A 9,844-nucleotide genomic window follows, 5' to 3' on the forward strand; every position below is an offset into this window, starting at 1 on the left:
GGGTTGGCAGGTGGCATGGTGGTTAAGGGTGCTGGACTCCCAACATTGGCCAATTGTGGTTCAAGTCCTGGACCTGGTAGCCTGCTTTCTCACTTTCCTCTGTCTCTCTTTCACACTCTGTTCCTCTCTGGTCAAATTAAAATAAATAAATGAATAAAGGCTGGCAGGTGGTGTAGTGGTTAAAGACGTTGGATTCCCACACGGCCGATCATGGTTTGAGTCCCAGACCTGGCAGCTTACTTTCTTGGTTTCCCTTTCTCTCTGTCTCTGTCTGGTCAAATTAAAAAATAATAATAACAAACGAAATTAAATAAATAAATAACTCTTAAAAAATAAATAAAGTGGAATGATTCTTTAAAAAACAAACAAAAAAACATTATCTTGGGATCAGCAGATGGCATAATGGTTATGTTGCTGGATGTGTGTGCATGTCCAAAATCCCAAGAGGAAAATGAAGGAGAAGGGATTGAAGCATGGCCATCCTGCCTGGGCCGGGTGGGGGGGGGTGATTTCTCGCTTTCTGTTTCTCTGTCTATCCAGTAAGCTCACATGCCCTATAGCAAAAATCTCTCTCTTAAAAAACAAAAACAAACAAACAAACAAAAACACCACCCCCCCCCAAAACAAAACCAAAAACATTATCTTATCTTCTTCCTGGACTGTGGTGGGACCTGGGGAAACCTTAATTCTTTGGTCTAGGTCTTGCTGCCAAGTCAATTACTGAGCCACTGCTGCAATCTGTCTTTGTGAGTAAAACTCAGCTATTTTTGTGATTCCATTTGGGGCCGATACCCTAACAATATTTTTAGGGTTCCTGTCTCCTGCCTCACTTGGATTCTAAGAACCACCTTACCTCTAGTGAACTACCCACCTCCCAGTGTTGCCTGTGGCCACTGAATATTTTTTGCAATTTTCTTTAGGTCTGAGTGTTTTATGAGAGAAATGCCCTTGACGTGATTGTTCCGGGCAGGTCTGTGCCAGATTGCTAGCACGTGCTGCAATGAGCTGCATGTAGGGTGAGCATGTTAAAACGTACTTACTGTTCATGTAATACATTTTCACTGTAAACAAAATTCTCACATAAAAGTACAAAGAAAAAAGTAAAGGGGGCCAACAAGTGGCACAATGGTTAAGGCATGGTATACTCCCACATGGTCAACCATGGTTCAAGTCCTGGACCTGGTGGCTTGCTTTCTCACTTTCCCTCTCTTTCTCTCTCTCTGTGTTTCTCCCTCTGGTCAAATTAAAATAAATTAAATGAAAAAATAAAAATAAATTATTATTTCTAAAAAGTAAAAATATACTGAAAATTCCATTACCAGACAGGTAACTTCTGATACTAGTGTGGTGAACATCCTCCAGACACTTTCCTATGCATGTTTGTGTAATTGTATACAAATATAGTTTCACATAATGAAATCACACTGTACAAGCTGTTCTGAGACATGCTTTCCATCAATCATTTGTCCTAGACATCCTTCCATACTCCTTTTCCATGGACATCAATACAGAACCTCTTTATTTTCATAGGCTGCAGCATATTCTATTGAATGCACGTACCACAACTTAATTCTGTAGGCTGTTTCACATTTCTACTGCAAAACAAAACCACAGTGAGTATTCTTATGACTCCATCCATTCAGGTATTTCTTTTGGATTGATTCTAATATGTGGGGTTTTTGATTATTTTGGTACATATTACCATATTACCCTATAGAAATAATGTACCAGTTCACACTCCAATAGGACCTGAAAGTATTCATTTCCTGAAACTACCTCCAACTCAAAATGTCATTAACCTTTTTAATATTTTTCAATTGGACAAAAAATGTCATTTCACCAATATGTTTTATATTATTTGATTAGTCTATAATTCCTAGTTAGGTTGAATATCTCATACACTTATTGGTTATTTGGATATCTTCTTTTAGTAAATTTTCTATTCATATTCTTTTGTCATCCTTTATTTTCTCCCCATAGATGGAAATGTTCTTTTATTGTTTTCTTTTTAACCCTTGTCATCTATCTTTCTTCTTCTTTATAATATGAGATATGAGTTTGGTTGCTGATAACACAGATATTTTAAAATAAAAATTAACAGTAATATCTTTTTTGGTTCCTGGATTTTTGTGATATAGTTTTGAAAGGCCTAACATACCCAAAGGAAAAAAAATCCACTTTTTCCTTCTAGTATTTTTAAAAATGATTATTCTAGTACTTTTTTCTTAAGAATTAAATGTTTTATTTAACTTTTTATTTATTATTTTAAAAAAAAGAAAAACTCATCCAGAAAGAGAGCAGGAATATGAGAAAGCAAGCCTTCAGCTCCAGGACTTGAACCAGGGTCAGCCACATGGGAGTCCAGCACCTTTGACTACCATGCCACCTGCCTGCTCCTTTATTCTAGTACTTCTAACATTTTATTTGTCTCATCTGTGATCCTTCTAGAAGGTATTTGTGTGTAAAAAGTTAACATCTCTTTTTATTGACAGACCAAATATTTATATATTTATGGTGTATGACATGTTTTGAAATATGTATACACTGTGAAATGACTAAATCAAGCTAATTAACATAGGTATTACCTCACATGTTTGTCTTTTTTTTTTTTTAATATGGTGAGAACATTTACAATCAACTCTCAGCAATATTCAAGAGCACAATACACTGAGACCAACAAATGGCATAATGGTTATGTGGCTGAACTCCCATGTTGTTGACTGCAGTTTGAGTCTCAGATCCGGCAGCATGAAACTCATGTGGAGTGCATGTATGTGCGTGCCCAAAATCCTGAGAGGAGAATGGAGGAGAAGAGATTGTAGCGTGGCCATCTCCCCTGGGAGGGTGATTTCTCACTTTTTGTCTCTGTTTCTCTCTGTCTTTCTAGCAAGCACATGCCCTATAGCAAAAACCTCTGTCTTAAAAAAAAAAAAAAATTATTACTAGCTATAGTCACCCTGTTGTACAAGACATCTATTGAAGTTATTCTTCCTAACTGAAATTTTGTATCTTTTGACTCACATTACCCGAATTACACCCCATCCCACTCCAAACCCTGATAGACACCATTCTACTCAGGAGCTGAAATCTTGATCTGTTTTATTTTCTCCCAGATAACTGACTTTTTTCCCAGATAACTGACTTATTGTCCCAAACTCTTACCGAATAATCAGCTTTTTTTAAACCACTACTCTGAGTACTATCTTTGGCATATAAATATGTATGAGTACATAAAAATTAGTGATTAATGCATTGTATTCGGAATCAGACAGACCTCAATAAAATTTGATCATTATCTTCATATAGCACGTCTTGTAATTAGTGTTTGCGTTGCTATGGAAATTGGTGTGTTTTCTGCCAACATATTTTCCAAGTGTTTTGATGTATAATCGGACTATTAATTATATATATATAGTTTAGAATTATGTAGAGAGTCAAAAATTATATAGCTATACATATGTAATTTAAAATCACCTGCAAAAAATGATCATTTTGCAACCTCTATTCCAGCATTTTTTTGATTCTATGGCTTGAAATATTAACACCTCTATTTTATTCCTGACTTTAATGAGGTGAGAAAACATTTGTCTGATTCTACTTTATTATTTTTACTGGAAACGGATGTTAAACTTTACAAAATGCATTTTGGCATCTATCAGAATGATCATGTGCTTTCTCTTCTTTGCTTTATTAATATGGTGAATTATAGTAATAGATTTGTTTTTGTTTTTGTTTTTCTTGTCACAAACAGGACTTTTTGTTTGTCACTATTAAAAGCCAGAACTTTAAACGGATTCTTGGACTGGTGGTTCATATCCATCAGCCCGTTCATCTTGGGCGCCCGTCTCATCCCCAGCAGCTTTTCCAAAGCTACTACCTTCACCATGAAGCTTTATGCGTTTCCCCAATTCAAACTCGGGCTTCTTCAGCATTTTGACTTTCCTGACGAAGACGTCATGGAGAGGGTAGATGGACTGGCAGGCCTTTTCTATGTCTTTTCCACTGCTGTCTGGAATCAGTTTATTGACCACTTCTTTCAAATCATTTGTCTGCACCTCCCGGGTCATGATTTCCATCTTCTTCCGGACTTGGCGGACCTGCTGATGCTGGGCATAAGAGGTCTTCCATATCTGATTGTTGTGTTTTTTTAGTAAACCCAACAGAGAAGAGATGAAGCAAATAACCATCCGTATATACTTTAAAAGGATAAACTTCATTGCTTATAAGTTATAGCTCAATAAAAACTGCTATTTCAAAAAATTATTGAGGGAAAAGTGTTGAGTCACAAATGGAAAGCAAAAATTTACATCTTTTCATTCTTCTTTTTAAAAGTGAGCCTAGGAGTTTTGAAACACCCTGTTGAAAACTGGAGTTTTGCTCCAAAATGAACAAAGAAACAAAATCTCTTAACTAACGTGTACTGGGAAATTGGTGAGGTTCTCAACCACCACCCATGGCCCAGCGCGTAAACTAATTTTCCTGGTTTATAAATTTTTGTTAAAGAAGGGCTTTATATTTTGAAAGATAGAAACTTAAAACACATTAGCATAAGTTCAATGGACTTTCTGGGTCTTTTGCTGTTACTGTAAAGGTAATGACAAAAATGGCAAGGATGGGACCAGTAGTTGGCGTAATGGCTATGTTGCTGGACTCCCATGTAGTTAACCATGGTTCAAGTCCCGGACCCAGTGGCTTAAACTCACGCTGGGTGCATGTGCGTGTGTGCCCAAGATCCTGAGAGGAGAATGGAGGAGAAGACATTGCAGCGTGGCCATCCCCCCCGGGGGAGTGATTTCTATCTTTCTATCTCTCTGTCTTTCTGGTGAGTACACACGCCCTATAGAAAAACCTCTCCAAAAAAAAAAAAAAAAAGGCAAGAACTGGGGTTAAATGGGTGGGAAGGATCTACAGAGGGCAAAGGGGAAAGACAGTGAAGGGAAACAGTGGTGTATTAGTCAGAGAAGGATGTTCTAATGCATAAAAACTTCTTCAGGATTCACACCATTCCTAGGAAGTCTAAAATTCCTGCCATTAGACCCCAGAACCTTCCTGAGACACCCGGTCCTCACTGCAATCCTGAAAGACCATAACAACTTACACGAGTCACCAATCAAAACCCAACCACAGTCGTTTTGTGATTGTTGTCTAAACGATCATGTTGCTTCAGGCAATCAGTGAGAGTGTGGTCAAGGGATCTTTTAGGAAAATGTAATCAAGTCTGTATTTAATACTTAAATTCCCAATTCGGTAGGGTATGTTAATGAGCACTGACTAATTTGGAAATTATAGTCCTGTAGGGTGCAGTAGCACTGATTTTGATTCTCACACAGGAAGAATGCTACCTTCGCATTCCTTCTCACCTGAAAGTACTCTGTTTGCAGCCATATGTCATGGAGAAACTTGGGTGTAATTTTTGAAATACTATTTTAAGGGGGTTTATTGTCTAAGAGCTATAATGGTTGCGGATCTGTCTTACGGGTCTCCTTCAAGAAACAATCAACACATGAAAAATGCTTGTTTTTCACAAACAGTACAGTACTATCAACTACTATTTTCCCTACTACTATGGCTGATCATATTAGGAAGAAGGATTATTATTGAGGGTAGACATGTTCTTGTTCAATGTTCTTTTATTTAAACATAAAAGAGGGATAGAATTCCTAGTAATCAATCAAATAAAGGGTAACTGGATCATTTGTTGTTATAACAAGTATCACAGAGGGGGAAATGGTATGAAATATGTCTTCAAGGATGAAAGTGTTACTATTTATTCACAATTAGTAGGAATACATTTTAAGATTCTTACCTATAGTGATGGTAGATTTATACTGACCTATTATGGCTTTCTTGCCAAGATTTTCTCATAAGAAAAATACTCGTATGACAGATATGGCAGTTGAAATATTTTATCTCATTTATCAGAAGTGGGTCACATGGACACACCACATAGAGGATATTGGCTGGGAAAATCAGGATTGTGGCTTTGGGTGGGTCGGGCTCGGCCAACTAGCAAGTCCACCATTACTTCTCTTATGCATTCCTAACCTCACTGAACCCCGGGAAGCTCAGTGATGGAACAAAAATACTTTGGGGTTCATAAACAGGGAAGGTTGCTGATTTCATAAGTTGTCTTAATAATCAGTTTTCTCATATAAGTTTAATGATTTGAAAAACCAAGTGAAATGATTCATACCACCTGATTTTTAAAAAAGAATTATTCATTCTAAATTAATTAATTAGTTAATTAATTATTCAATTTGACCAGATGGAGGCATCAAGAGAGAAAGACAAGTCATGAGAAGGCAAGTTACCAGGTCTGGGACTCAAACCATGGTCAGCCACATGGGGAGTCCAGTGCCTTAACCACCACACTACTACCAGCCCCGTGACCTGATTTCAATACTTACTACAATAATATGGTAATTGAAAAACTATGGTTTTGAAATGAGGAGAGGTGATATAGATACAGATTTTTTTTATAAGATTAAATTAGTCTTTTTTTTTTAAAGAGTTATTTTATTTAACTTTATTTATTTATTTATTGTTATTTAAATTTGACCAGAAAGGGACGGAGCACATGTGCATGCATGAGAAAGAGAGAGAGAGAAAGAGAGAAAGCGAGAAAGCAATCTACCAGGTCCAGGACTCGAACCATTGTTGGCCACGTGGGAGTCCAGAGCCTGTAACCACCATGCCACCTGCTGGCCCTAGTCTTGATTTTAAAACCAGATATAGACAAGTCAAAGGAAAAATATAGATCAAAACTATACTTTTTATATTATAGATCAAAACTATAAAGGAAAGCAAAAATTTTATCATTATTAAAACTATGAGAGTGGCTCTTTTGGAAGAGGAGAGGAAGTTCTATTGGGAAGGAATACTGGAGTAGTGATGAAGATTGTCTCTTGATCTAGTGTTGGTTTTAGTGTTTTCCTCGGTGACCTGCAAACCCATATTTTTGTTTTATATATGTGTATAGTACATTTCAAAATACATTAAATTTTACTTTTTTTGCAATTTTTACAATAAATCTATTTTTAATTAAGATTTAATATTGCAAAAGAGAGTAACAAGGATAATTGATATAGTAAAAGGAGCAAGATGTTTTTCTTTTTTATTCCAGAGCGATTTTTGCAATAGGGCAATGCACTCTGGAGAGACAGAGAAAAACAGAGAGTGAGAAAGTGATGACCATGGTGCAATCCCTTCTTCATCTTCTTCTCAGGATGTTGGCCATGCATGCACACATGCCTGGTCGGAGTTTCAAGCTGCTGAATCCAGGACTCAAACTGTGGTCGGCCATGTGGGAGTCCAGAACCTTAACTACTATGCCACCTGCTGGCTCCAAGCCATTTTTCAAATAGTGCTAGAAAATTGCTTAACTAAATGGAGAAAAATAAAACTGGGAGCCTAACATCTCATACAAACATGGACTTCAGACAGATTAAAGACCTAAACGGGAAAGGCAAAAACTATAAAATTAGTATAACCTTATCTTTTAAAAAATAATTATATATTTAATTTTTTATTATTGTTGTTGTTATTTAAATTTCTGTAGGATATGTGCACTCACTAGGGACAGACAGAGAGAGAGAGAGAGAAGAAAAGTGAGAAAGCAAGCCACCAGGTCCACGACTTGAACCATAGTCAGCCATGTGGGAGTCCAATGCCTTAACCACCTTGCCACTGCTGGCCCCAGTATTACCTTATCTTTAGATTATTTCTATAATTTAAAAAATGGTGAAGGAGTTATTCAAATTTTAAAAGCACTGTTCAGAAGGAAAAATATTGATAATTTGCTTACAAAAAAGTAAAGATTTACACTTTTAAAATGACACAGTGGGGGACCAGCAGATGTTTAGTGGTTACATCTCTGGATTCCCACATATCTGACCATGGTTCGAGTCCCGGACCTGAAGGCTTGAAACTCATGCCAGGCACATGTGCGTGTGTGCCCAAAATCCTGAGAGGAGAATGGAAGAGAAGGGATTGAGGCGTGGTCATTTCCCCCCAGGGGGTGATTTCCTGTTTTCTTTCTCTCTGTCTCTTTGGTAAGCATATGCTCCCTATAGCAAAAATCTCTCTCTCTCTAAAAAGAAATAAAAGACACAATAGACAGCATTAACAGACATATAACAGACTGAGAAAGGATGACTGCAATGCTAAATTGAACAAGGGATTAACCTACAATTAACTAGAATTTTCAAGAAACTCCTGCAAATGAATAGGAGGGAAAATAAATCCTAGTAGAAAAGTGACCAAAAAGTATGAATAGGCAATTTACAACAGGGAATGTAAAGCAAAGCAATGAGATATTACTTTACACCTAGTACAATAGGGTGGCAGGAATGAGAAATCTACAATAACATCAAGTGTTGACAGTCGTAGGACTAAAGAGGCACTGGTGACTACATATGGGAGTAGATTCATGTATGTACGGAAGAGCAATCTGACAGTTAACTAAGTGCAGTCATGTACTGCAAAATGACATTTTAATTAATGACAAATGCATGTATGATGGTGGATCCATTTGATTACAATAGGCTATGTCACGTAGTCCAGTTGTGTAGTAATCTATACCATCTAGGTTTGTATAAATGCACCCTATGATGTCCACACAATGAAATCACCTAATGACACATTTCTTGGAGTGTAACCCCATCATTAAACAATGCACATCTATACATGTATAATCTATGGCCTGTTTGTCTCCCTCTTGGGTGTATATCCCAAAGATATTCTCACACAGGTCCATAAAGAGACAACTATAACTACATTCATTGCCATGCTAATGATAATGGAGGCGGTTGGAAGCCATGCTGAGTACACTGAGCATGCATTTGCCCATGATCTGGGGCTGGCTGAGGCTAGAGGTGGATCATGGCATGGAGATTCCATTGGGGACTGCCAAGCTCTGTGTCTGTTGCTCATAAAAGAAAGAAACTTTCACAAATTTTCCCATTCTCAAATTGATTCCAGCTCCTATATTTACTGTTAGTACATGTACATGCAATAGACAAAAATGCTTCCCAAACATCCCCAAGAGGAGCAAAGTAATGTGACACTTTAAGTTGCTATCTCAGGAGAAGAAATTTTGTCTTCTATATAAGTTTTGGCATATCCTAAATGTTTAGTAAATATGAAATGTGATGTTGGTGGTGATCTTAGGATATAAAAGAAGGAGCAGTGATTTTAAAGGAGTCAGAAGCAGTTTGTCTCATTTTCCATCCTTATAGAAACTGTGACCACCTCTAACACACAGCTCTAAATGTGTTGTGTTTTTTTTAAAAACGACAAATAAAATAAGGTATGCGTTGGACCAGCCCATGACATGGAGGCTAAGGTGACTGGATCTCACATGGCTGATTGCACAGTTTAATCCTGGACCCGGTGGCTTGAAAAACATGGTGGGTACATGTGTATGCCTACATGCCAAAAGGAGGGAGCAATGAGGGGGAAGGGACTGTGGTGTGGCTATTCCCCATAAGGGATGTTTTCTCTCTCTCCTACGTACGTGCACACTCAGGCAATGTTTTTGTTTTTGTTTTTGTTTTTGTTTTAAAAAGGGAATGGATTTAGGGGTCAAAAGGTCATTCAGAAAACCAAAATATGTAGTTTAGACATTTTAGAAATATGAAGTCTACTTTTAAAACTACTTAAAGAGTCTGGGACCAGCAGTTGGCGTAATGGCTATGTCGCTGGACTCCCACATAGTCGACCGTGGTTCACGTCCTGGACCTGGTGGCTTAAAACTCACACCCGGCGCGCGTGCGTGTGTGCCCAGGATCCTGAGAGGAGAATGGAGGAGAAGGGATTGCGGCGTGGCCATCCCCCCTGGGGGGTG

Source organism: Tupaia chinensis, unplaced genomic scaffold (assembly GCF_000334495.1).
Source record: "Tupaia chinensis unplaced genomic scaffold, TupChi_1.0 Scaffold000039_1, whole genome shotgun sequence".
Classification (NCBI taxonomy): domain Eukaryota; kingdom Metazoa; phylum Chordata; class Mammalia; order Scandentia; family Tupaiidae; genus Tupaia; species Tupaia belangeri.